Here is a 26,625-nt window from a genome sequence, read left to right on the forward strand (position 1 = left end):
TTAAGAACTTTTAAGTTTTACGAATCCTTAAAAGCATTTTCTATCGTTTAAAAGTTAAATCAAACAGAGTCTTTAAGAAGTGTTCTTGAGAACCTTTCGGTATCTTTGGGATTCTCAAAAAGTTTTTTTATCAAATGCCTCCGAGAGATTTTGAGAACCTTCATGAGTCTTTTTCATCAACTTTTAGCTACGTTTAATGCTATTCGGAGCTAAACGTTGTTTAGGGTCTCCGTGGCTTTTGAGCCTTTAAAGTCTTCAAGAGTCTACTATGCAAAAATAGCTGGAGATAAAAGGTTTAATATTGAAAATTGGTGCTAGGTACTAAGATCTGAATATAAAAAAATATCGGATCTAAGGTGACTATTGGAACGGTCAAACAGCATCGACTCGTGACATTTTTAGAAAGTGCTCGAATTTCATTTAATAAAAGTTCACGTTTTTCAAAACAGTGGCGCGGAAACTCGACTGCGGTGCTAAGGGTCCCTGATTCGAATCGGGGTTCGGACATGGATATTTGTAAATGTATAATGGGTTGGGTTGGTAGAATAGCCGCGCCCAGCCCAAAATAAAGATTAAAAATAAATAAATACAAAAAAAAAGACCAAGACCAGGTTTTCCAAATAAAAGCAGGGTCCCCGAGATTTAGGTAATGTCGTTAGTGCTATAAGAGAAAAAACACAAATTTTGGAATTTTTGTGACGGGGCTCTCAAACGAGACTCTTGTTTAATTATTAACCATTTTTTGTTTCGTTGCGCTCTGTATAAATATTTCAAAGGCTCATAGAAGTAACCTTTCATTAAAAAAATTCAATTAACCTAGAAGACATAATTGCGTTTCATTATAGCCATCTTAATTGGTTTCGGAAAGGAGGGCTCCCATATAATTGTAAATTGGAAAAGAATATTACAACTTTATGAACAGGGGTGCATTTTTGTATTCTTGTGACCGATGCAAACGTTGTGAGTGGATAGTGAAGTAGAAATACACAATGTGTTCCATTTGTTACCAAATCAGAATAATTCATAGCTTCGAAGCTCCTTTAAAAATAAATATGTCATATCTAAAAGAATTAATTAAAACATATAGATATTTATTTCTTTCTTTGTTTTAACGAAAAACTACGCGTTGTATCGAATCCCCCTCAATAAAAAAATGTATTCTATTAAATTGCTGTAACTTTGATGCTATATAATTTTTTGTCAAGGTTTGGATTTAAAGCAGCGAATAGCTGACAACCCGCCCTTAATACAGTCCATTATAATTTAAAATTAAATTATAAAAACTAAACAAATTTAAAACTGAAAAATGGCAGACACTTTGCGAATGTAGGTATATTTTTGTAGCAAAGGTTGGTTTCACTAATTAATGACCTTAATTAATTTTTTTTGTAAAGCCAACAAAAAACAAAAGTTCGCAGAATGATAAAATAGCTATAGCATCAAAAGAGCGGATCCAAACCTACTCAATCAAGAACCATAGCCATACAAAATGATTGCAAAAACATTACACAATGGCTATAAATAAAATGATTTGAATTATAATCTATGATTATATCGCTTGATACTTTAACTTTTTTTAGACCGACTGGCTTTTTTTTATCGAATTTAATAGCCCCTTCTCAATTAAATTGATGTGTTTTTAATTACCTAACAATTAAAATAAGTTAATGTTTACAGAAAACTACTAACATACAAGTATCCATTGCAAGTTTTCCGGAAAACAATAATTAATTACAGCAGCCAAACTTAAGGCGAAAATAATAACAGGTTTACCTTCTCCCATTTCTTCCCAATATTCATTTTAAAGTAGAGGAATCAAATTTTTGAGCCCAATGAGGGTCGCGAGCAATACTTTATAAACTTGTTTGAACAGACAATAGTAATACTAATAATCACCATGAAAAGATAAAAAAATTAGTAACGTTATTTTGTAAGTGAAATCTTCATACAAATGGAGGGTACTAGGGCGGGCACAAATTGAAATGTGCCCACCCAGGCCTACCCTCGGCTATGTGCCTGAACATAAATTTTAAATGAAATCTGCATACGCTGGGTGAGCGATAATACATATTACATGCAAAGATAGTTTTCTTGAAAATGACATTTTAAGCAAAAAAATTTGAGGTGAAAAACTTTGAGTTAAGTTAGACTGAAAGTCGATAGTGTTCTTGAAAAGTAAACCTATACTGCTCTTAGAGGCAAAGAACGTTAATTTTTGAACGGAATCGAGTCTTCAATCCGAATTAATTATTTACTTTCATGGCCAAGTGCATCGAATTACGAAATCACTTCCTATAGTACCAAGAATATCTATTGAAAAGGCACTGCGGCACTATTCAGACAGTATTTATTTTAAAATAAGCCCACTCACCGTAAAAGCGTTAGCAACAGAATGCCTGACTCACCTGAAACAAAAAAAAAAGTTAATCGTAAATATTCGGTCGGTCAAACAGTGTACGTAATGAATTCGTATAGTAAAAAATGGCTATTAATTATTCTAGATTAATTTTGATGGTCCGATGGTCCACAAACTATGCAATTATGTAACCAGTTCATTAAATATTTCACAAGACTTTTTAATGAAGGCAAAGCTATTTTTATTTCAACGCTAATTAAAGGGAAATTGTGCAATGTGTCAGGTGAATAAATTTGTTTTAAATCAAAAAGATTTAATTAATATCGTTTAGGCAAAACAAATAAAGCGTAAAATATGTTTAATCTCACATTATAAAATATAATTAATTAGGCAGGCGGACACTAAATTAATCTCTTGCCTTTAATTATCGTTGACAGTCGGTTTAGAAAAATGGAAATTACCAGTGACAGTCACATTTTTTTTGTGTTCTGTATCTCGCAGCGCCCTGTACGACATGACAGTGTAATTTAAATGATGAAAAAACTACCTGAAATATTTGTTTTATTACAAAAATTAATCTACCGCACCCAGTTATATATTTTCGGCTGTTGCACGCCCTAGGAGGGTATGGGGGCTTTCAGGTAAGCAGGTGTGTATTGCAACACACATCCCTTACACGCGTTAATGTGGAACAAAAGGTAGAAAATACAGCGCAAGGGACGGCTACATCTTTTACTCATTTGGAGGTATAGAAAAAAAAGAGCAAGTTTCGAATGTCACCACAGCGTAACCATTTTTTGACACCCCAAACGCCGTTTATTTAATTGGAATTTATCGAGCAGATTTCCGCTCAAAGAAATTTCAGCGTTTAAATAAAGCTATTAGCTGTAACATGCAATTTAGGGAGGACGCAAATCTGATAACCTACTTTGAAACACTTCGTGTTATGAATAAGTTATTTACATGTGGTAGTGTATGTGAAACTGCTGTATTATTTATCGTTTAATGGACTCCACAATATCGTTCCCGTAAGAAATATAGCAATTATATAATTCAGTACCTACATTCGAATTGTTCTTTTGTCAGCCTCGAACAAACCCTTTTATACAAATAATCGCGTGTTTACATCGAAAATTTATTGTACCGGGCAGGTGTAGTGAAAACAGAATAATCTCCGCCACAATACCTACGTTTATTTTTTTCTTTCTCTACACAATAAATAGGAAGTAAGTTCCCTACACGTAGGTAGTACGTCAGGTAAAAACTTAAATTTCTTTTACATGACTACTTCATCCATCATCTACCTTTACCACTTTGTATTGAAGTGACCAGAGCGTTGGCTGCCTCTACGATTGGGCTCTATTCAACTCTCTGACAACGGAATAAAGAAATTGCTTTTAGGAGTTGAAAGGAGGGAATATTGAAGAATTCAGTGCATATACTCAAATACATTTAGTTCCTAGTTTAAAACTTCTATTATAAATTGACGTACCTTTGTCGAGATTTGTCTTTCCGTTCACTTACTTCACGTGAAACAATAATGTTTTCAAAGCAACTTCATTGTCTTGCTTTGGAATTAAATACATTGTACTTTCAAGATTCAATTGCAACGGACTAACTACCTAGTCCTCGGAATTGCTTTATGCTATGTAATTAGCCTATATTATTTTGTAAGGTTTAAGAAGTATAGGTGCAGTAAGTTGTTTCCCTAATTCTTGTTGTGTTGGTTCCGGCGCCAACACCTCCAACACTGTCAGAGATTCTGAAGACTCTGAAGTAACAACGTAATGTCTTAATGGGTACCGGCATTTGCGAAGAAGTCGATTTTACTTATTTATTTCAATTTATTTCAATTTCAATTCTCCACAGGACAAGCCCAATTACGGAGAACACAAAGTGACATACTCAAACTTAAACTTACTTTGTGAACTCGTCTTGTAGCGTTTTATACGCACACTTTCCTTTTTTTTTTAACTTAAAGCGGTATGATTGGACATCTTAGATATTCAGAAATAGTATAGGAAATTATATGCATTTTTTTGTACATGATTGCATTCTGTGTGAAATTTTCGATTTACTGGGGATGAGTTTGCACTGATGGCAATGGTAGTGGTAAGCTAAAAACCGTACTTCCTAACGAAAGCAAGTGGTTTAGCCACTCAAATTCACCCGTAGTGTCGGACATTTCGTATGGAAAATGGCGATCATTTGCCTGCAATATTTTCTATAGGTATAGATTCTATGTAGATGGTGTGACATATAATTATGTAAAAAAATTGAATGAAAAACCCCACCAAACTCTTCCTAAATAAACCACAAGTCTAAAATGTTTCGTTTTAGAAAATCCTATCCCTTGATGATTTTCTCCTCATTCGTATAAAATACAAGATGTTCCCATACTTCATTATCTTTGTAATGGGCGTCTTTAATACTAAACCCTCTCTTAACCACCCTCCATTTAATATTAAAGACCACTAACTTATAACATTACAACCCCTATATTTTTAAATCTTTAATTTTTTTTTTTGCTATGGCAGAGAATATTGATGCCGTTCAACCAGATATGTGGAAACGTACTGTAGAGCATACCAACAAAAATTATTTTAGATTGGTGACACAGAGAAGAGAAGCGAGAAGATGGAGCCCCACGAATAATTAATTTGGAAGATGATTCAGACGAAGATGATATTTTTGTAACTGATGATTCAGATTAATGTTTTCCGGTTTATTCAGATAATTACTGCTAAAGGGCGCCTGCGGTGTTTTAGTCTTCGGTAAAAAGGCCGTGGCTCAATTTTTACCACGACGAAAACGGGAAGATCGGCGAAAGTTTATCGCTCTTGTGACGTTCAACAACCAGCTGGAACGATGCACGTTTATATTTTTGGAAAAAATATAACGTTCCTAGAATCTTGAAATTCGTGGCCTGATTTTTTTATTGCTACACAATTGTTTTGTGGATTTTCTTTTGTTTCTGGACCAAATTTGGCTCCAATAGGTTTAGCCGTTTAGCCGGAAATGAGAGTACAGACAGACAGACTGACAGGTAGCCCGACATCGTCGACATTTTGTTTGATTTGGATTCCTGGTGCTTCAAAACGTGTATTTTCGTAAAAAAAGTGTGTGGGGGAGGGAGGGGGGCGGTGTATGTGTATGTCCCAGAACACGAAGTTAGTTTGTGGAGATCGTGGCGGAGTAGCTACCGTTGGTGCCCGGGGCGCCTACCAAAATTGCGCCCTCATACATCCCCGCTCCCTCTTCTCCCATTCCTCGCCCAATTAACGCTTGGCAGGTACAATGAAAACAAATATATACAGGGTGTTCTAAATTGCTTTCGATGTTGTTCGGCCATATTTTGAGAACTAAAACAAATAGAGAGATGCAGTTCGCACTTCTCGTAGTTACTTTTCAAAGCTGCATAGGTCGACGATTTTGACATATGACTTGTGCGAACGTGGTGCAGCGCAAAAGTTCAAAAATGCAATTATTTTATAAGGTAACTCAGTTATTTGTTGGAATATGAAAAATGTAGAAAGAATAAACGTTATAAAATTGTCTCTTAGTAAGGGGGTATTTTTATATTTTCCATGAGAGGTGCAAACCGCATCACTCTATCTCTTTTAATTCTCAAAATATAGCTGAAAAACATCGAAAACAAGCAATTTTGAGCACACTGTACACATGACGCCGTACCTTTATTTCTCTAAGTTTGTCTACTACATCAAGAATCGAATTTTAGGGAGGTTTCTTTTTCTAGGGATAACATTACGAAACTGTTTAATTTGCTTTTTCTCATTGTAGCTAGAGTGGGGGCGCCGTTCAAGAGAAGGCGCTAAAGTAGTCAATTATTAAATTTAAAAATCAAAATAAATCACAATAAACGACATCTGATCAAAAATCTCATGGAATGAGTGGTGGGCACAAGGGGTGCCGATGAGGATCAATCACTTGTTCGTTTGAATGCGACATATCGCGTGTAGTTGATTAAGCGGCAGAACAAAGCGATGCAAGTTTTATAGCCGGGGAGTCGATAGTGTTCGTCTGTCCGTCTGGGAACACGATAACTGACAAACGCTTTACTTGGACCGATTGGGTTCAAACTTTTCACAGTTGACTTATGCCGCATGTAACAAACCTATTGAAAGTGGGTCAAATCCAATGGCCCCGTAGGATCACACCAGTTTGCTCTGCCCCCTTTTTAGATTCGCTTTGGGCGTTTATTTTGTTTACTTACACCTCAGGAGTTAATACAACCACCAAAAGCGTATCTGCTTTTTAGGGAAATTTTTTGAAATAAAAAAATTACCCTTATGTGATGTTCGGCCGTCCGTCTGTTTCTCGAGAACGAAAAGAGACAGCGATGTCAAACCTTCGTCAATCGATTTGTATGAGTTCAAGGATCAGTGCTATTGTGATATGAGCCGGATTAAAAGTCGTGTTTCCGAATGCGAGCCAATTTAATTAGTTTCGAGCGGTGCACAAAAAATTCCCATACTATAATACTGATAATCGAATCTTGTTTTATATTAATTTCCGAAGGGGCGCAATTTTAATGCTTGCCCTAGGCGCTATTTAGGCATGCTACGCTACTGACGTGTAGGTGTAATAAGGAAGCCTGTTCCAGGGACGTGCGACACGACATGCGATGCAAATTTGGGTGAATTACTCTGTAAATTTTCCGTTAGGTTCCAGGCGTGTGAAACATCCAATTATATAATTATGAATTTTCTGATTTCTTGAAGTATATCAGAAAACAACCTAGAGAAAAATGAAACGCTTTGGATTGTCTCCCTCTCATGGCAAGCTTTCAAATATTTTTTAATTTTTACAGAAACAAACATATTTTTCATAGCCATTTTTCAGTCACATTTTTTTTTGAATTTCAACATTCACTTCCTTAGTTTAATTCCAAATTTTTACCAATGTTATATGTACAGGTGAGTAGAAAAATTGCGCACGATGCCTCGAAGCGGCAGAGTACCGCAATTCTACGAATCTCTAATATGCAAAGTACAACCGCATTACGTACTATACTTTTTCTATGACCTCCGTGAATTTCGAAAGGCAAAAGCCAAAACGACGTCTGTTGACAGTTTTGATTTATAGATAATTATCACTTCCAAACGTACATGATCTATTCTAATTTTGTTCATTACGCACGGGTGTAGGTAATGGGCACTATATCGGGGAGGACGTAGAAAAATAAAATTAAAAAAATTTGTCGTGGGTAGCTTGAAATAGACATAAAAGGAACAATAAATTTTCGCAAAGATTCAACATCTGCAAAGCTGGAACACCGATATTCCAATTTTTAAGTATTCTGCTATTTTTCGGGGTACTATACGAATTTATTGAAATTTTTAGAATTTTTAGAATAGTCTATACAGAGTGGTCCATATATGTATGGAATAAAACTATTTTGAGGGTAACTTGAGAAAAATTTGAGGACCTTGAGAGCGACATACAAGGAAATAGAGACATGTTTAAGGAGAGCACAGAGGGAATGTAAGAAGAATTTAATATGAACGAAGAAGATCAACTTACTGGGCATTTCGAAGTAAATTCGGTAAAGTCAGGAACATGGGGAACCTGGAGAGCATAAGGAATTTAAGGATTTAAAAGGAACTTAACAATTTAAGGAAAATTACAAGAGTAGGATCTCCTGGAAAATTTAAAGAGGAACTTTCTGGGCATTTGGAAAACAACCAAGGAGGAACATGGATGAGAACGTGACGGAAGCTTAAAAGTATCTTGATGGAACTTGGGTATTTCATATATTGGGGTGGAACTCCATGAAAATTCAAAGAAGAACTTACTGCGCATTTGAATAAGAACTGAAGTCAGATCTTGAATGGAAACGTGAGATAAGCTTAAAACTTTTCTGAGAGTAGCTTAAAAAAATTGACGATCTTAAGAGCGACTTACGAAGACATTGTCCACCCGCATGGAGGGAAGAATTTAATAGGAACTTGACAATCTGAAGTGAAATTAATGGGAATTGAAAGATAGATAAAGGGGAACTCGAGCAACATTTAAAAGGGATCTTGCATGGAATTTGGGAATATCGTCCTCATTGTCAAGATACATCATCCAAACCCCAATATTTTAAGGGAATTCAAGAATGTACAAACAACCACGATCACGAAGTACCTAATTACGTTCGAAAAGAAGTTACGTCTTATTAGTTTAAGCAGGTTTCTTTTATTTGGACTTGCATAAAATTTCATTTCCAGGTGTTCGTTTTAGTAGTAGACCATTTTGCGTAAATCAAAATTAATTTATAATTGGGCGAAAACTGAAAACTGTTGTCAATTCGTGTTTTTTTACTTTTGTTAATTTAATGTGATTTGCAATTTTCTCCCGCTACTGGAATACGACAGGAATTGAGGAAATATAACTTCATGTTAATATTTCATGCAAACTGCTAATGCTCTGAATCAACATAATTGCAAATCCCTGCGCGTGAAGGTTTTGCTTGCTGTTGTACAGTGTAAAAAAAGTTTGTACAATGTACAGATACTACCTACTCTAAGGAAATGTGAAAGAATCTTGATGATTCATGACGCCGCGCTTGGTAAGGCAATTTCAAAAAAGGCCGAAGAAATCAAAAGAATTCATACCTTGTTGTTCTGTTATAATTATGACATATCCACATCGTCATTTCTGTCCACCATAGACAATCGCAATGCCAGTGTCCTTTTTGAGGAAGTTCGAATACAGTAATAACGACGCACTAACCACCGCGGTCACAAAGCAACTACATTCAAAAATAAGTTTCAATTAACAGGTTTCTTTTATCTGCATTTACCTCACGTGTCTTAATCGCATGTATTTGGCCGTCTTATCGAATGATTCACGCTTTGTTTGAGAATTCGATTATCACTTGGACCACATTTTTGCATAAAATTAAACAGATTTTTGCTTTTATACGCATTTATCTAATATTCCATCAAATGATGAGATATCCAAATCAAACTGGTAGCTACATAGTGGAATGACACCCCAATTTTTCAGTTTTCCTTCTCTTTTGCAAATCCGTTTGAACATAGCAAGGGGGAATATAACGCCCCCCATTCCACTACACGAAGCTAGACCATGGCGCGAAAGAAAATATTCCCGCTCCCGCACGATGAAACCGTTTAGCGTTTCACAACTTTTATTGAAATTTTATTATTCTAATTTTCCGCTTCTCCATTTCGGTGTACTACACAATTTTTTCGACCACATTAAAAGTTAATTAAAGCTTCTAATTCATTAGTACGCGCCCCATACTCTTCAAATGTGTTAATTCTTTAATGGCCCAGACTAATTGGGGTTTGGTTATAGCAAGCGTGTTAGTTATAGATTAGTTTGCTTAATAGGGGCCATGAATTAATACCCAAATTATTTACGAAAGCGAAATTCTCTCACAAATTTAATGCCGCCGTAACAAGCCGATTAAGTATTTTTTATTAGACGTAGGTAATGGTAAACCTGTACACGTTAAATTGTATTTATATTCCTCGCGTTTGATAAAATCAGTAGCTTTTAATTAAAATTACGATCTGATCGGAGAGATGTAGGAAATTTTTAGTGGCGGAGGAACATGTGTTTTTACTATTTAAGTGTGTTTATTTTTATGAAGAGGTGGTGTTAATTGGAGGATAATTTAATGTAAAAGTTTATATTAAAATACGTCCAGTTAGAAGTTACAAAATAAAGATCTGTATTAACGAAGCCATGGGCAGTGACAAATAAATTTTTTCTTAGAAGTGGGATGGAGCTTTCTAAATGTCTTATTTATTATTCATCTTTTCGGGGGAATCTGTCTGTAGCGCCGTAGAAAACTTATGCCGACTCAAAAATTATAATTAGGTTCGACCATTTTATAAGCAAATAAATTGGTGTTACTATTGTGAGTGTTAGCAAAGACCCGTAAAATAAATAGATTGGATTCCAAATTAACTGATCCATTTAATAATTCGGTCACTATGATGGATTAGGACAGAATTCATTCAATAAGAGAATACCGAGTGTATCCAAATTTAATTTGCATAAAATAATACGTTCGAAACGGTTCTTTTTTCGTCCACCCTACACGTGGAAATCTAATTAATAAAAAAACTGTCGCTTTCTGCATGGTCGCTGAAATCTCAAACCTTCGATAATCTTCTACATCAAAATCGTTCAACCAACCGAGCTCGCAGCCCCTCTGCCACCCGAAACTCAGATGGATTGTGCTGGTACCACCGCCGTTTCACAACGAAATCAAACAAGTTCATAGCTCTTTGCACTTTTAAAACCTCTCAGGAAAACCGGTAAAACCTCATCTGATTGAGACGGTGGAGGAACAACATCAGCTGAAAACCGTCTACGCGTGTATGATAAGGAGACTAACATCAGGTTCCCTGTTGTTTCCGGCTCAATTATCTCGCTACTACCGGTGGTCGCCGTAACCAGAAAGCTGGAGCGCCAACCTCGTCGCTAATTGTCACATATGGCAGTGGCACTCACAGCATGAAAATCAACCTACGTCTGCGGCGGCCGTTTAGATGGGTCTTCACCGATGTACATACTGCGATCCTGGGTGCCAACTTTCTTGAGTGTTGCAATCTTCCCGGGAAAACAGTTGCTGGATGGCACGACGGGCCTTGGTCCAGAGATATAATTGCTTCTGCTCCCGTACACACGGTTGAACCTTTTGGGGTGTTTCTTGAAGATTCTTTCTCTAATTCTCCAAAAAAATGTTGGAAGATCAAATTGAGTTCTCCTAACTAATAGTGCTCTCCTAGTGCCAGTCTGGGCAACTAACTAAAAGCCTGATTGTATCCCTTTGTTGTTTTGCTCTGTCTAGGTTTCGGTTTCATTTCATTTGTATTTTCACAATTGATTGGGGACCATTTCTGATAATTACTCCCGAAAATTGGGGGAAGGAGGAATTCAATTTTGAAAATTGTACAAAGGAGTAGTTTTATCATTGAATATGAATAAAATCATATAGAAAAGACGTTGAGACTTTGAGAGATGAAAAGGAAATTACGTAAATGTAAAGGGTAAATATTATTCGGTAAAATTAGCGTAGCCTTTTGCGTAACGTAATCTCATTTGCTTTCGGACAATTCTTAATTAAATAACAAAACGTACAGCGTGTGTTATTACGTTAGCCATAAATATTTTCTCGTATACAAGCGGCTTCTGCAAAGTTTGCTTTGTATCCTTCGACGGCAACGTCCCACACGTAGGATACCACCAACACTCCATCAGCACTCGTCTGTAAATCAAGGAAATCAATTCAAGAAAAGCAAGCGAGGTATGCAAATTCGAGAAATCCACAAGCTTCCCGGCGTATTTATATAAACGATTAAGTCAGCCGCTTCAGGTTTACAACCAACTTATTTCTGTCAAGCTTCTGGAACGTTTCGGCAAGCTGAACTTCTTCTTCATCAAAACGATAGGACGAACTTACAATTCGCTCGACGAATTGATTCAGAATTTACTATAGGTTCAGGTGGAAATATAAGACGATTTTAATGCACTTTCAGTAGAAAAGTTTCGAAATTTAGAATGCATTTGCGGGATTGCAACGTAATTGACTTACGTCTGCGATGGGCGTAAATGCAATATTGTTTATTTCACCTCTCAAATTAACTGTCGGAATTGTCAAAAGGGTTACCGCTTTGTTCTTTTGGGACGTTAACTTAAATTGATGCAATTAATATGGCATTTTATCGTAACCGAACAGGCTTCATAATGACACAATGGACTTGTGATGCAGGCGGACACTAGGAATTTAATTCCCATTGAAGTCTTATAGAAAATGCGGGGTAGAGCCGTGACTGGCAATAGTTACAGCTGTCCCTTTATAAATGCGATTGTTGGCCTTTATAGACGGAAGATATAAAGGACGACTTTGTTATGTTTTATTAACAAATTAAGCTACGGCGAATTCTTCGAAATTTTGGTTCCTCTTGTTAATGGCGCAATTAATCAATTTGGAAATACCGACGTGTCTTCCTCGTGAAATGAATAACACTATTTTATGAGCGGCTTTAAGTAAACAAGATTATTATTGTATGAATGAAAGAGAGCAAAGCCCTTTTTGGATTAGGATACGTGGATTATAAATTATTAATGATTTTTTGACATTTTCATTTAGTTTATGTCTTCTGAAATTACAATTGGCAATTGGTTACACTCTTTATCTCTAATAGCACCCTGATTATGTTATTGAAGTTTTTCCTAATGAAAAAAGCGAGGAAAAAAGGCTCGATTTTTATTGAAAGACACAAACAAATGTGTCTTTTTTTATACCACCCTGTATGCGCATGTAGAAAAATTATACTCTTTTGAGTTACCTACTCGTAATGTTATTGATATCTTGTCGTAATGGGAAAAGGCTCAGCTTTCTAATGTAAGGCAAAAATAGGAACAATTGGATCTATTTTATTTGGGTTCCTATGTGTACATACTAAAGTTATAAATTAATGAAGGCTTAAGTCATACATGAAAATTAGCACCCTCATTAAGTTTGGATTTTTTCCCACACATTGTCTTTAGTGTGCTTTCATGCCCGAAACACTTTGTAATACAATATTCATATATAATACCATAAGTAGTCGAAGTATTGTCGAATATTTTTGAGGTGCTGTCACGAATGCTAGTTGAGCGGAACAGCAGCTCAAAAATAATCTACAAATACTTCGACTACGAATGGTATTCGGAGGACTATTCAATGAATCAAAAGAAAAATTAAGCATAATTACCGACGCGAATGTATTTCCATGACAACAATAAACGTCAAAATAAATTACGGAAGTTGCTTTTCATTTTGCTATCGATTCTATTCGAACTTTTGTGCTCCAAGCTAATTCGTTATGAGTGATTAAATTAAAAGATGTGGTGATAAGTCGGTTGTCGAAATTGATTAACAAACTAAGAAGAATGTTCCGGTTAATACGACAAAATTTCGCGACATTTCACTGGTGGAAGTTTGACAAATGTCATTGAATAATCGCATTGAATTGTCACTTATAATTGCACAAGAGGTTTGTATTTTACCGAGTAAATTTGGGTTGTTTAGGTAATGAAAATCTGTTACCTAGTAATTAGACGAGAAAAACTGTCAACTAATAAAAATGCGACACCGCAGGTGGAGCATTTTTAGGTTGACAGTTTTTCGAGTTCAATTGCTAAAAGGAAACAGATTTGAGTTGCAACAACCCAAATTTACTCGGTTTAAATACAAACCTCGAGTGTAATTCGGCAGGACAATTTAACGAACAAGAAATTCACCAAATTAATCAATTATTGACAGACGTCAAACTAGTCATACGGGTAAGGATAATGCGATTATTGGTTCGAAAATGAATAAGTGAAAAAACCACTAGTGCATTTGTCGCTGGAAAAGTTGCAGGTAACTTTTTCCGCTGTCAAAGTGACAATTTCACTGCGGCTTATGCGATTTTTTATACATGAGTTGAATTGTCGCTGAAATACCACACGTGAAATTATCGCTGAAATACCACACGTGAAATTATCACTATAATTCGTTCCCATTGGCTCAACAATTTGAAATCTCGACATTTCACTGGTCGAAATGTGACAAATGTTAGATGAATTGAATAGTCATTACTATATTACCGTATGCTACTACAATCTCAGATCAATAGCGCTTTCAAGGAATGGACTAACTATTTGGATCTACAATAAACTTTTGTAAATAGAATGTAAGATACTTGAATAATTCGTGACGTTTGTCAGTATCACGGAAACTAAAATCGTGTCACGCAGATGACAACACGCACAAACTTGCCACAAAAAGATCAAAATGTGCAAAATTACAAAAACTTTTTGAGAAATAATTTCTATAACTTTCGTTATAGCGGTCTAGTGGTTAATTACGGTTCAATGTTGGGTTCTAGATGGCAAAATATACTAGAAAAGGTCTTCTCTCTTCATATTTATTTCTTACATGCTGAAATATGTAAAATAGATAAGTTTTTTCCTTGTCGATTTGAGAGAAAACTCGCTTTTCCGCCAATTTTCAGGGCAAACGTCTTTTTAAACGATTCATTTGCTGTAATTCCAGCAACGTTATATAATATACCTACCCTTTGATTTCCGTTAATGTGAAAAGCCGTCATTATAAGAATTCGAAATCAACCAATTATTTAGCACAAAAACAGTTTTAAAGGGAAGAGAGAATCCACCAAAAAAAGGCAATATAAGTTTTTTACAGAATGGCGAAATTTTAAAATTCAAATTAGGCATTTCATTTTAAATTCATTTTTATTTGACATGTGAGTACACACTTTGGGTAAATCTTATACTTCGGATATTTCCCAGATGACAGCGTGAAATACTCCAAAACCATTTGCCATTATTCTGATGCGATATTTATTTATAAAGCACAAATGTTCTGATGTGAGTTTATACGAAAAAAAATTCGTAGACGTGAGGGTTGTATTCACACCAATCATTATTAAACTATTATAGCAGTAACGGCGGTTCCTAAAATCTCTCAAATATTAAGCTCTCCAATAGAAAAACTGAATGGTGACAACAGATGGTTGTTAATTATGATTAGGTATAATATTGCAAATACGTCTGGAATCCAAGACATGATCGCGTGGGCAGCGGACACCGACGGTACTGAAGTGTTTATATAGCCGATTTGAATAATTGCCACTTACACGGTCACTCGGATGCTATCCGAGAAGTAAAACGGTAAAGCACGTACCACCAGTGTCAATGTGATTACAAAACTAGAACCGGAAATGGAATTATACGATTTTCTAGTAATTTTACTGACTTTCCAATTTAACCGATTAATGAAAGCACACTCGGTATTATAAAAAAATACTTGGCTAATAACTATAATAATAGGGTTAGAGTTGAACGATGGGGCAATAAAATTTCGTTTATGGTGCGATATAATTTATAGTGGCTCCCGGATATTACAGTTTGTGTACTTGTTTATCCTAAAAATCGTTATTGAAATATAGCGCACGACTTTGGTTTCGGAGATACTAGGATAGTAAACACGTCAAAAAGTTACACAAGTATTCAGATTAAATGTAATGCATTTTAGGTAATCCATTGAAAACAAATACATAAATGTTTAAGTAATAAAGGGCGTTGAAAGTATTACGCTACTACTCTGCAGAGCAATTATTTCATTGTTTTCATACTACTCGTACCTACTATCCATTGCATGCTCGAGTGCATGTAGTACGTTAACCTCCTATAATCACATACCACAGTACATACATTTTGATTACAATCATTTGTCTCAATTTTATGATTTAAAATTTCCACCCCATGAAGACGATTATAAAGTAGAGACAATGGTTAGCGTATGGGACACTTGAACCTGATAACACTCAATAACCAATAACACTACAGTGCTTGATCGAGCAAAAAATATTCAAAATTTCACGAAATTAGCTGAGGGGTTAATCTCTTTGTTCCCAATTCCCTTCTATGATTAGAAATATTTAATTGTATACAGCACTCATTTAAGCAAATTTTGAAATACAATACAAATAAATACCTAGTATAAATCAAGCTTGGTGTAAATAGCCAACAGGTTGCAGCACCTCTTGGAACCATAATTCTATTATTTTCTTTATTTGCCTTTATATAAATTATTTTCTTGTATCTATTGGGCGGCAATTAAAATATAGCGCACAAGACGCTAACCACCATCCATAAGTATAAGTAACCACTTCATTGACACAAAACACAAGGAATCTGCACGAATTCGATCTATGGCAAAAATGGAGATCCTCTAATTCAACAGGGAAGTTCCAAATAAATTCCGTCCTTCACAATAAAGAACTGGCGAAGGAGTAATTCAGTTTTAGACTCGAAATATTTTTCTTTTTCTAGGAGGAAACAAAAATAATAAAATCAGGTTCCAAATTCAGAAAAAAATCAATTTATATAACTTTCACATATCATATCCTACATGTACATAGCTCTAGAAAAGACTTTCTTTAAAATGTTAACAGTGCAAGGGTTAGAGATAACGATTACTCAAATCGTTCAAGAAGATACTACTGATACTAGGAGACTTTGACGTGTGGAAAACAAAGATGGTAATTAACAATCAGATCACTGTTAACAAACTGAAAATCAAGAAAATTATTTAAAAAAAAAAAGTAAAACGGCCGTAGTTATGTGTCGATCCAAGGCAAATTCAAGTACAGTGACTCTATAGAGACAGTGTGGTTATACCTTAGACTATGAAAGAGAGGGGACCCGTAATAGACCGGGAGATGATGACACTTTTTGTGGTGTGATTTGCTACAAGTATGGCGACCATTCAAACGTTTAATTAAGTACTCCTCGAAACGAAAATGGTGCTAACTCTCTGGGAGTGGGGCCGTTATTGCGTGACGATTATTTAAACATGTCGGAAAATTGAATGATTTTGGACAATTTGCTACACAAAATTCTTTGGATTTTCTGGTAGTCGGTGACAAAACAAATGACGGAAACGAAATGCCATACTTTTCCGGCGGGCCTTATAGCCCGCCATACTCATTTGGACGTGTCGATTGTTTGTTCTTTTTTTGGGTGATTTGCTACAAGCTCATTTTTTTATGAGCATCAAGTCCTCAATCAGTCATTCACGAAAATCAACCTGCCATACCGCAGCGACGGGCCCGCATAGCCGCCATACCGGCACATGTCATTTTTGTTAATAATTTTGGACGATTTGCTACAGTATGGCACTTGGATTTTCCGAAAGTTCGTGCTCCACATTGACCCATGATATATGTGCCATACTCGTCTTGAAGGCTAAAGATGGCGCCATACTCGAAAATCTGTTTTCTTAAAACATCTTTGTGCTATAACTGGGACAAGCAAGAAGCCTTGAAAACGACCTTCTCGTGAGCTTCAGAAAAATGATTTTATTATTAAAAATTGGTAACACAATCCATTCTAAAGAATAATTGTTCTAAATTGATTAACTTATCCCGACAAGATCGTACTCGCGTTTAACAATTACTCGTCATCGATATCGGATTCCTCAACATCGTCATGGGTCTCTTCTGGTTCGTTCCCATTGCCCTCGACACTGCTCAAATCGATTTGATTGTCATTCTCTTGGTCAATGCGATCCAGAATGATATATCCGACAGTAGTGGGCATGTCGTCGCCGTCGAACCAATTAAATTCATAATTATCTGTGTGCGTTAACTTCCATCCGTAATATTCAGGACTATAATAATATATAAAATTATGTTGATGGGTATTTCAGATGCACAGTGCCAACTTTCTTAATTATGAAAGCATCTAAATGAAATTTGATACCTATGAGTATATCATTTAGAGGTGCAAAATTTGGTCTTGAACATGCTATAGCCATACCCAGGAGCTCGTTTACTATATTTGTTTAAACGTTTATTATTATGTTCAAATTTTCATCGTTTCTTAATTCGACATAAATACAACTGCCTTGAAAATTTTATCAAAATTGATCAAAGTCACTGGGTGTTCAGATACTTATGGCGGGTAGTATAAACTTGACGGCAGCTACTACCTACTACCTGCGATCCATTGAATGCAATGCAGAACACAACGACCCCGACCGGGACCTCTTCAACTTGACTAAGAAGTTCGAGTGGGGCGGAGAATATTAACATCTCGTGATAAAACAAGATTAGCCTGGGATTCATGTTTGAAACTTGATATTTACTTTTATTACACCTCAAACTGTCACGAAACATTGGTGCCATACTGTAGCAAATCGCCCAAATTTTCGGAAAATTCTTACATTTTTGAAAAAATATTATACATAATTGGCCCATGCCGCAGGTATGGCGTATCGAAATTTCTATTTCTGACTATAAAAATAACTGGTGGAAAAATTTATAGGGTGTAGAAAATCGCCCAAAATTATTAACAAAAATGACATCTTTGTGCCGGTATGGCGGCTATGCGGGCCCGTCGCTGCGGTATGGCAGGTTGATTTTCGTGAATGACTGATTGAGGACTTGATGCTCATAAAAAAATGAGCTTGTAGCAAATCACCCAAAAAAATACAAACAATCGACACTTTCAAATGAGTATGGCGGGCTATAAGGCCCATCGGAAAAGTATGGCATTTCGTTTCCGTCATTTGTTTTTTCACCGATTACCAGAAAATCCAAAGAATTTTGTGTAGCAAATTGTCCAAAATCATTCAATTTTCCGACATGTTTAAACAATCGTCACGCAATAACGGCCCCACTCCCAGAGAGTTAGCACCATTTTCGTTTCGAGGAGTACTTAATTAAACCTTTGAATGGTCGCCATACTTGTAGCAAATCACACCACAAAAAGTGTCATCATCTCCCGGTCTATAATAGAGAGCGCGCGCGTGAAGCAAATTGCGATCATACTGCCACCACCAGTGGCGCCCGCTCGGGTATTACATTAGGAAATTACAATTTCTTTATACTGCCATCATGGTATGATTAACCTGTGCGTACAGTTGTCGGACATAATATTAGGTTCTTATCTGAATAGAGAGACAAAAAACGCGATAAACGTAAACATACGACTCGACTTTGATCGTTTCAGAAACTGGGTTCGCGATATAAGCGCAATATTATTGAAAGTAAAGGGCTTTTCATTAAGAGCGCTCGAAGTTTGAAATGAAATAAAACAACTTGTTTAAGTGATATTACCACAAGTTTTATAATATTTTAAAGGATATTCGATGACATTATTTATGAAAAATAATTTCAGTGAAATGGCCCCCGCGACTCCGCTGTGGACGTTGCATTGTGGTGGACCAATTTTGGACATGTTCGCTTAAACTGGGCTGAATTTCACGAAGAAAGCGAGTTATACTGGTCTTTAGGGCAGCAATTGACTGTGATTGGTCTGCATAGACTAGGGAACTGAAAACCCAAGTCTCGGCGCAAAATCCGCCAAGTTAACGTCCCAGAAAGACCCATCTCTTGCGCACTCTGCAGAATGGGCTGCCTGGGGTTTTCTCGCACATTATTCCGAACGGGAATAATATTCTCCAACGATCTTGCGTTTCTTTGACGTACAGGAACTGCTTTATCAATCACTGACCCCGTTGTCTCAAATTTTTTATTAAACAACGGATTGTGGACTCTGCAGGATGTCCATGAAAGCTATAAATTGGACGCACCGCACGGAACGTTATGCGAACGGGGCCCTGATTTCGATAATCAATTGTAACCATTTCTACGCAGCGTTTTTAAAATACTAATACACAACCTCACTCTTTCGTACATTAATTTGTCATTCCTGACCACTACTATATAACATCGTTAAAAAAATGTTGTATTCATTTCACTTCATCAATGACGCTCGGCCTGAAGATGACCAGTTAGGTCGAAATCGATAGCTGCATAAGACAAATACAAAACGTGTCTAAAAAGAATTTCTTTAAACCCCTTCCTCAGTTTCTTGTACTTAAGTAATAAGCTGTTGATACTATAGCAAACCGTTGACGATGACAACTGTGATAATATTGAATTAAGATGTCTTCTCCCCTAACGGGTTTAATCATAACGATCTTCCTTCAGGATATCTTGTCTTTATCGAATGTGGCGGCGATCGATGTGTATTACTGCAAACATCGATCGATGACCTCTCTCTTTTGAAGACCAAATCCTATCTGTCGTACTACATGTAAGTACAAAGGCAACATACACTGTAGTTAAACTACTCCATACAAAGTAATCAGTCGCCTAAGGGTTAGGCATCCAAACATGTACATATCTGTTACGTCATATAACTAGATAGTCACGCCGCCACTGCAATATCACTTGCAGGTTATATCACTTGCTTACTGTAATCGAGAAATAATCAATGAAAAGAAGTATAAAGCAGTATTTTATTGATGCACAAAAATATAGGACAATTGTAAGATTATGAAAATGAAGACCTTAGAAGTGTTTTATTAACTACCGTGAAGATTTAATTAAATTTAGCCAAACCAGACAACGTGCCGTTTTTTATCTTGCCTATGAAATGATATTCCTGCTGGACAACGACCACTGCAACTTTTACAGTTGTACGCAGAACAATTCACCACGTTTATATCACACAGTTTTGCACACACAAACTTTATCAATAATGAAGAAATGTCAAAAAATTCACACTGCCACCGCGCTTTAAGTGCCACCGAAAATATGGCGGTCGTCTCGAAATTCGCGTCAAATTCACGCATGCCGTGGATGCGGTATTACGGGTCCCCTCTTTTTCCTTGTCTAAGGGTTATATGGTGGTGCGATTTTCTATTGGTAGTGGGGAGATCCGCCAAGTTTTGACCAAATACACCGGATTGGTAGAAACCAGATTGGTGGAAACCAAGGTGATGAATTTATCTCGCTGGAGTCACCTTCGGAATTTTTGTTTACATGGGAAATAGTACATAACTTGAACCTGCAAGGGCGACCCGACAGCAACCTCGTCGTTTGGCCCCATACAAACTGAAAGTGCCCAAGCAAGAATTTCAAACCATGATTCAGCAAGGAACATTCAGCAGCTCCATGCACATGGTACCTAACCAATCAAAGGAATGGGGCCCATGCGGTGATTTTGTGACTCCATCAGTCATTAGAAAGGGGTACTGTAGCTGTCATATGACAACGCCACAATCTTAGCAAAGAGATTACCGTACGACACGCATTTGTTTGCTATAGTGTCTCTGAAAATTTTTGCCTTTATTCTTTTTGGTAGGGTTTGGCTCACTTTCGTAACATAAGTAAGATAAAGTTTATTGCACCCCGAAACCTTTACGGTGAGCTTCTATGTAGCAGAAGAAACAATCATGATAACATCACACCTGCTTTGAACATAACCTCCTGTTAATAAATCCTGTTTCGGAAGGTAGAAGATTTTAGAAACCATCTTAACTCGATGCTCGTATTTAAATCTAAGAACTCCCTTAGTATTGAGACTGGAGTGCTAGTCCTGAGTTTTTGATTGATTATTGCTTACCCCAGTAATACACCCAAACGATGCATTTCTCTGTTTCTGTTACATGTTAAATTTTAGAGCGCAACAGTTCTTCATATGTGAAATTTCCAAATTTTAAATTAACTATCCCAATCACAAGTTCTCTAGTCATATTAAATGTACCTACGTACTTACCCCAACCAATGTGAATTGAATTCGTCGATACAATAAATTACAAAACGCATATAGTCTAACAAAACAAAAGAACAATAACCACAACCCTCTGGCAACGGCCTGTTTTACTATACAGAGTTAAATTGGCCATATTGAATATCAGAAGTTCCGAACATAATAAATGCAAGCTTGTGCAAACTTGTAGCTTTCCATCAAGCACTAACCTCAATGTGTCCGAAAATTTGTAAAGTATCTACGACGCGTGCCTTATTGATCTCGTTTTCAATATTAATTCCCCATTGAAAAATACGAAAGACGCAGATTCAGCAGATGGCGCGCTTTCTACTTTACAATTTAAAATATAGCTACATTAACTAAAACCGGAGGGTAAAACAATAGACAGTTAAAAGGGCCAATAAAATGAACCCCTCCAATACAGTCAAATGTTGCATTCGATACAACTTGAATTGAACGCTGTGTTCGCTCTCCAAATGTGCATTTTCAGTTTTGTTTTTATTGGAACAATTATGCTAACCGTTTTTTACATGACAGTGGTGAGTATGACAACCCCTATTTCAATGATCGTAGTATAGCACAAGTGAGATTGCGTAATTTTCTGTTTACGTGCAGAAGAATTCTAATTTTGCTTTGTCCCTGGTTAAATTCAATGCATGAGAGTGCTTATTAGATTCAACACAATAGAAACTTTGCATACTTTAAGTTACATAAAACGGGATTTACCTACTCGTTCGTGATAAAACTATTGTAAACTTTCATCAAAATCCCATTTTAAAGATTTTTTGCCCGAAATCGTCATGAAACCCTCATTTTCATCCCTACTTAATGTCCGAAAATTTTAGTTTTCATGACAGAGGCAGATCAGGCTACTTTTCCTGCCACCTGTCACTTTATCGGCCGCACCGGTCACATTGCTAAATGTCTATAATGACTAATTTAAATAAATTAAAATTGAAATTTATTAAAATACGTTTTCGGGTAAAATTTAATGCAAAACTCGTCAGTGAAACGACATTACTTGACTCGGAAATTAAATTCAATATTTCCTCACCAGTAATGTGTCATTTTCCTGACTGTTATGTAAATAACAATTACTTTATTCTATTTTACATACGATAATATTTACGATAAGCGGAATCTGCCATGAATTATTCCAACACATCTCCATATTATTTTCCTTCAATTCGATATGGTCATTTTCTGGACTCACAATAAGCAATTACCATAGTTACTATAGTTTGAATAAAGAAATATAAATAAATTCGTTTATTACGGATGAGAAAAAGTCGTAAATGTAAAGGTGTCAATGAGGTATTGTATTCCTTTATCTGAATATCCCTGCACGGAGAAAAAAGGATTGTTAAAATCATATAGTAAAAATTATGTTGTAATCAGTACGAGAAGCTATTATTAAATCAAACAAACCTTGACACACGCTGTACAATATGAATATGTCTAATCAAAATTATTCTCACTATAAAGGTTGATTCTTACTTAACATAACGTTTCCATACCACATCCTTTCCATAACCATTCCGTAAATTATTATACCTACGAAATTGACCTTTAAGTGATATGTGCGTAAGACATTTAGCCGCGCGCGCTAATACACATTCTCCTTTCCGTTCACATATGGAAGGCGAATGTGTATTAGCGCGCGCATGAATGTCTTACGCACATATCACTTAAAGGTCAATTTCGTAGCCTATAATAATTTACGGAATAGTTATGGAATGGATATGGTATGGAAAAGTTATGTATAGTGAGAATCAGCCTTAATAATGATATTGTATTAAATATGATCTTAGATATTTAAATATATCCAAGAGCAAATAGATAATAAACATTAAAATATAGTTTATTATTATTGTGTATAATACAGTTTAGTATATAACGCATTCTTAAATGAAAATCTTGCGGTTGAAAGATTGTTAGTTTAACAACCCATATAATAATTTTTAACATATGATATAATTGTAATGATGCTGAATCTGCAAGATAAGCATAAGCTTATTTTGAGAACAACCGTTGCAAAGGTTGCATTAAATTATTAAAAGCTCTGTATTGTATATTGTATGCGGTTTTTGTTCAGTCGACAGTCAGTTCAGTGCGTATGTGTATGTGGCTCGCAATTTTGGTGAAGTTTATAGATGAATTCTATACCACTTATAATCATGAGTGATGTTCCATAGATTTTGAGGGTTGGGCCAATACAATATGGCAGTATAAGTACAATAAAACTGTATTATATTGATTATTATACCTTATTGTTGCAAATATATCATGGTTTTTGAACTTATAATTTTATATATTCGAAACCAATATGTGTGTATCCTGATTTTTCTTAAAAAAGGAAGGTTTTACACTGCCTTTTTTTGAGCCCGGAAAAAAATTGTCTCAGATCGACCCGGAAAAAAAATTTTCTTATAGAATGTGGCCTGTAGAATCCATAATTTCAAACAGTTCCAAGATTGGGCTATTAGTTCAAAAGTTACAGCCCTTTGAATTTTCTTTCGAAATTGGTCTATAACTTTTGATTGAGAAGTCTGATCGAAAAAGTACGAATTGTTTTGGATTCTACGCACCAAAATTAATAAGAAAAGGTGTTTTCCCGAGAAATTTTGGTGTAGTCGATTTTTGGTAAAAAAGGAAGGTTATACACTGCCTTTTTTTGAGCCCCGAAAAAAAAATTCTCAGATCGACCCGGAAAAAAAATTTTCTTATAGAATGTGGCCTGTAGAATCCATAATTTCAAACAGTTCCAAGATTGGGCTACTAGTTCAAAAGTTGCAGCCCTTTGAATTTTCTTTCGAAATTGGTTTCTAGTCTATAACTTTTGATTGAGAAGTCTGATCGAAAAAGTACGAATTGTTTTGGATTTTACGCACCAAAATTAATAAGAATTCCCGAGAAATTTTGATGCAGTCGATTTTTGGCAGGGTGTGTATATTAGTTGCAATAATCGAAGTTACTTATTAATACAAAGGGGAGATGTTAATTCAACTACTCCCGTAGTTAAAACAATATATAGTAAAACTAGCTATACACTTGCAACAATATGTATATGATAAATTTTATAATTCTTCATAGCTATCCCTATACGTATTATAGTTTTTGATAGCTATTATTATATTTTTAATTACCTTTAACATACATTTTTCTCCGTGTGTTGTAAAAAGTGACAGTATTTTTATATAAGTACCTACAAGTAGAAGTTTGTACCTCTCATTGGTTTCTTTGCAGGATTTTCAAGAATGTTTTGAAAAAAGGTGATGTTCCATCACTTCCAAGAATTTCCTTAGCTCTTTAAAGAGCCTTCTGAGTTAATCCGTTGCTCCCCCTTGAATTTTACGCATATTAAGAATTATATACTGCTTAGGGATCTATGCAAGTCTACCACAGCTGAGAGTACTTCGTTGCATATCCAGTACACAGAGTGCGTCATCATGAATCTTGGAACGGCCGAATATCTCGGATATCTATGAACCAATTTATTTCAGATTAGAGTAACACTTTAGAATAAAAGTTATTGTACATTTTTTTTTCACTTCCGATTTGGCAGGAAATCTTTTTTGATAGAACACTATAGTTTGCTATTTTTGAATCCACAATAAAAACCAATTTGGGACACCCTGTGTATATATTAATATTGTTGTGTTATTTTGTTTTAGTTGTAACTTGAAAGAAATTATAGAGCGTCTGGATGTGACAATTTTGTTTAGTTCAATTAATTAACCGGGGGGTTATTAATAATTTGAGACACAGGATTGCGTAAATTTCATGTTATAGTTTTGGTTCAATTTCTTAGAAGTGTTCTGTTTTTATTTTATTCCTAGAATTTTTTTCGATGTAAATTTCTTTTTAAATTTTATTTTGCCGTTAACGAGGTATAGCGCGAAGTAGAGATAAGGTTCTTCGCAGAATTGCCGGGCGTACGTGCCGTTCAGCAAGAAGTTGAAAAATCGACGCTTCGCGTGATTGGCGGACGGGATGTTGAAGAAAGGAGAAGGGCTTTTGGCTTAAATAGAAAATTTTGGAAGAGAGCGGGGCTTTTGGGTCGTTACAAAGCCAACCGGCGCTTCTTCGGTTACGTTATTCTTGAATTTTGTGGAAGTTTTCCTGCGTAGTTGGATCCAGGTTTAATTAGAATTTTGTGTCTGCCGTTTTAAGAAGAATTATTGAGAAGTTTAAGAAGTTTGTCGTCGTCCTGTTTTTTTTATTTTGCGGAAACACGGAAGTTTTGAATTTGTGGGTACCCGAAGAGAGAAGACGTCGGTGTTTGAGTGGTTGGTTTACGTGATTGTGTACGGATACCTCTTTTTATCGGAATACGTTATTCGGACTAATTTTAAAAGTAAGTAGTAGTTAGTGTGTTGTTTTGTCATGTTTTTTTTTTGTAATGTTTGAGTAATTTGTTTTTTTTTGTGTGTGTCATTTATCTGTTTAAAATTGTAACAATTTGTAAAACAGAAATTTACGCAATTTTTTGTTTGAAATTAAACCAGTTATTGCAATCCAGGTTTTGTTATTTAGAGTCAAGGAGAGGTAATTGTCGGCGTCTCTTACTTTGTTTCAAGTTGATTAAATCTGCGGGTAAAGTTTCATATTGGAATTTAAGGATTTGGTTAAGCCACCTATTTATGTCATTGTTGGAATGCTGTAGGGTGGCAGAATCCAGCTGGACCTTGAGATGCGGGAAAAATTTTGTTTTCATTTTATTTACAACTGAGCTAGCTAGAGGTAAATCGTGGGATTCCCAGAAGTGAAGGTTAGGTCTCACAACAATAATTTGGCGCCCAACGTGGGGCAATTTCAGGGAAACGCGAAAGTAGGTAAAAAATTTTGTAGGTAAATTCAGATTAGGGTTGTTTTGTCGTTCGGGTAAAAAGTTATTTTGGTACCCAGACATGTCATTTTTAAGGGAAAAGAGGTGTCCATTGTGGAGGTTAATTGTTATAGGAATTTGTAGGATGCGTAGGCGTAGGAACTTGTTAAAATGTGACAGGAAGAATTTGGTAGGGTGTGTTTTTGCAATTTAAATTAGATTAGGATGTTTAGGATAGGATTAGTTACGGGGTAGGTAGTGTTAGAATTAGTGTTAGGATTTTTTTTTTGGAACGTGATTTTTATTCAAGACGAGAAGAAAGAAGAGTTGTTCACGATGG

General features: G+C 35.8%; 2 protein-coding genes across 2 annotated transcripts in view; both read right to left on the minus strand.

Moving 5' to 3' along the window:
* The window catches only part of LOC116171075 (leucine-rich repeats and immunoglobulin-like domains protein 1), a 129,488-nt gene extending 120,493 nt beyond the window's left edge, over positions 1 to 8,995 (minus strand). The window contains exon 1 of the mRNA XM_031487743.1: positions 8,977 to 8,995. The gene's annotated coding sequence lies outside the window, so the exon portion shown is untranslated. The remainder of the gene's footprint in view (positions 1 to 8,976) is intronic.
* Positions 1 to 26,625, minus strand: part of LOC116171081 — a 194,677-nt gene that overhangs the window by 167,343 nt on the left and 709 nt on the right. The window lies entirely within an intron of this gene.

The sequence above is a fragment of the Photinus pyralis genome, unplaced genomic scaffold (assembly GCF_008802855.1).
Source record: "Photinus pyralis isolate 1611_PpyrPB1 unplaced genomic scaffold, Ppyr1.3 Ppyr1.4_LG5, whole genome shotgun sequence".
Lineage (NCBI taxonomy): Eukaryota > Metazoa > Arthropoda > Insecta > Coleoptera > Lampyridae > Photinus > Photinus pyralis.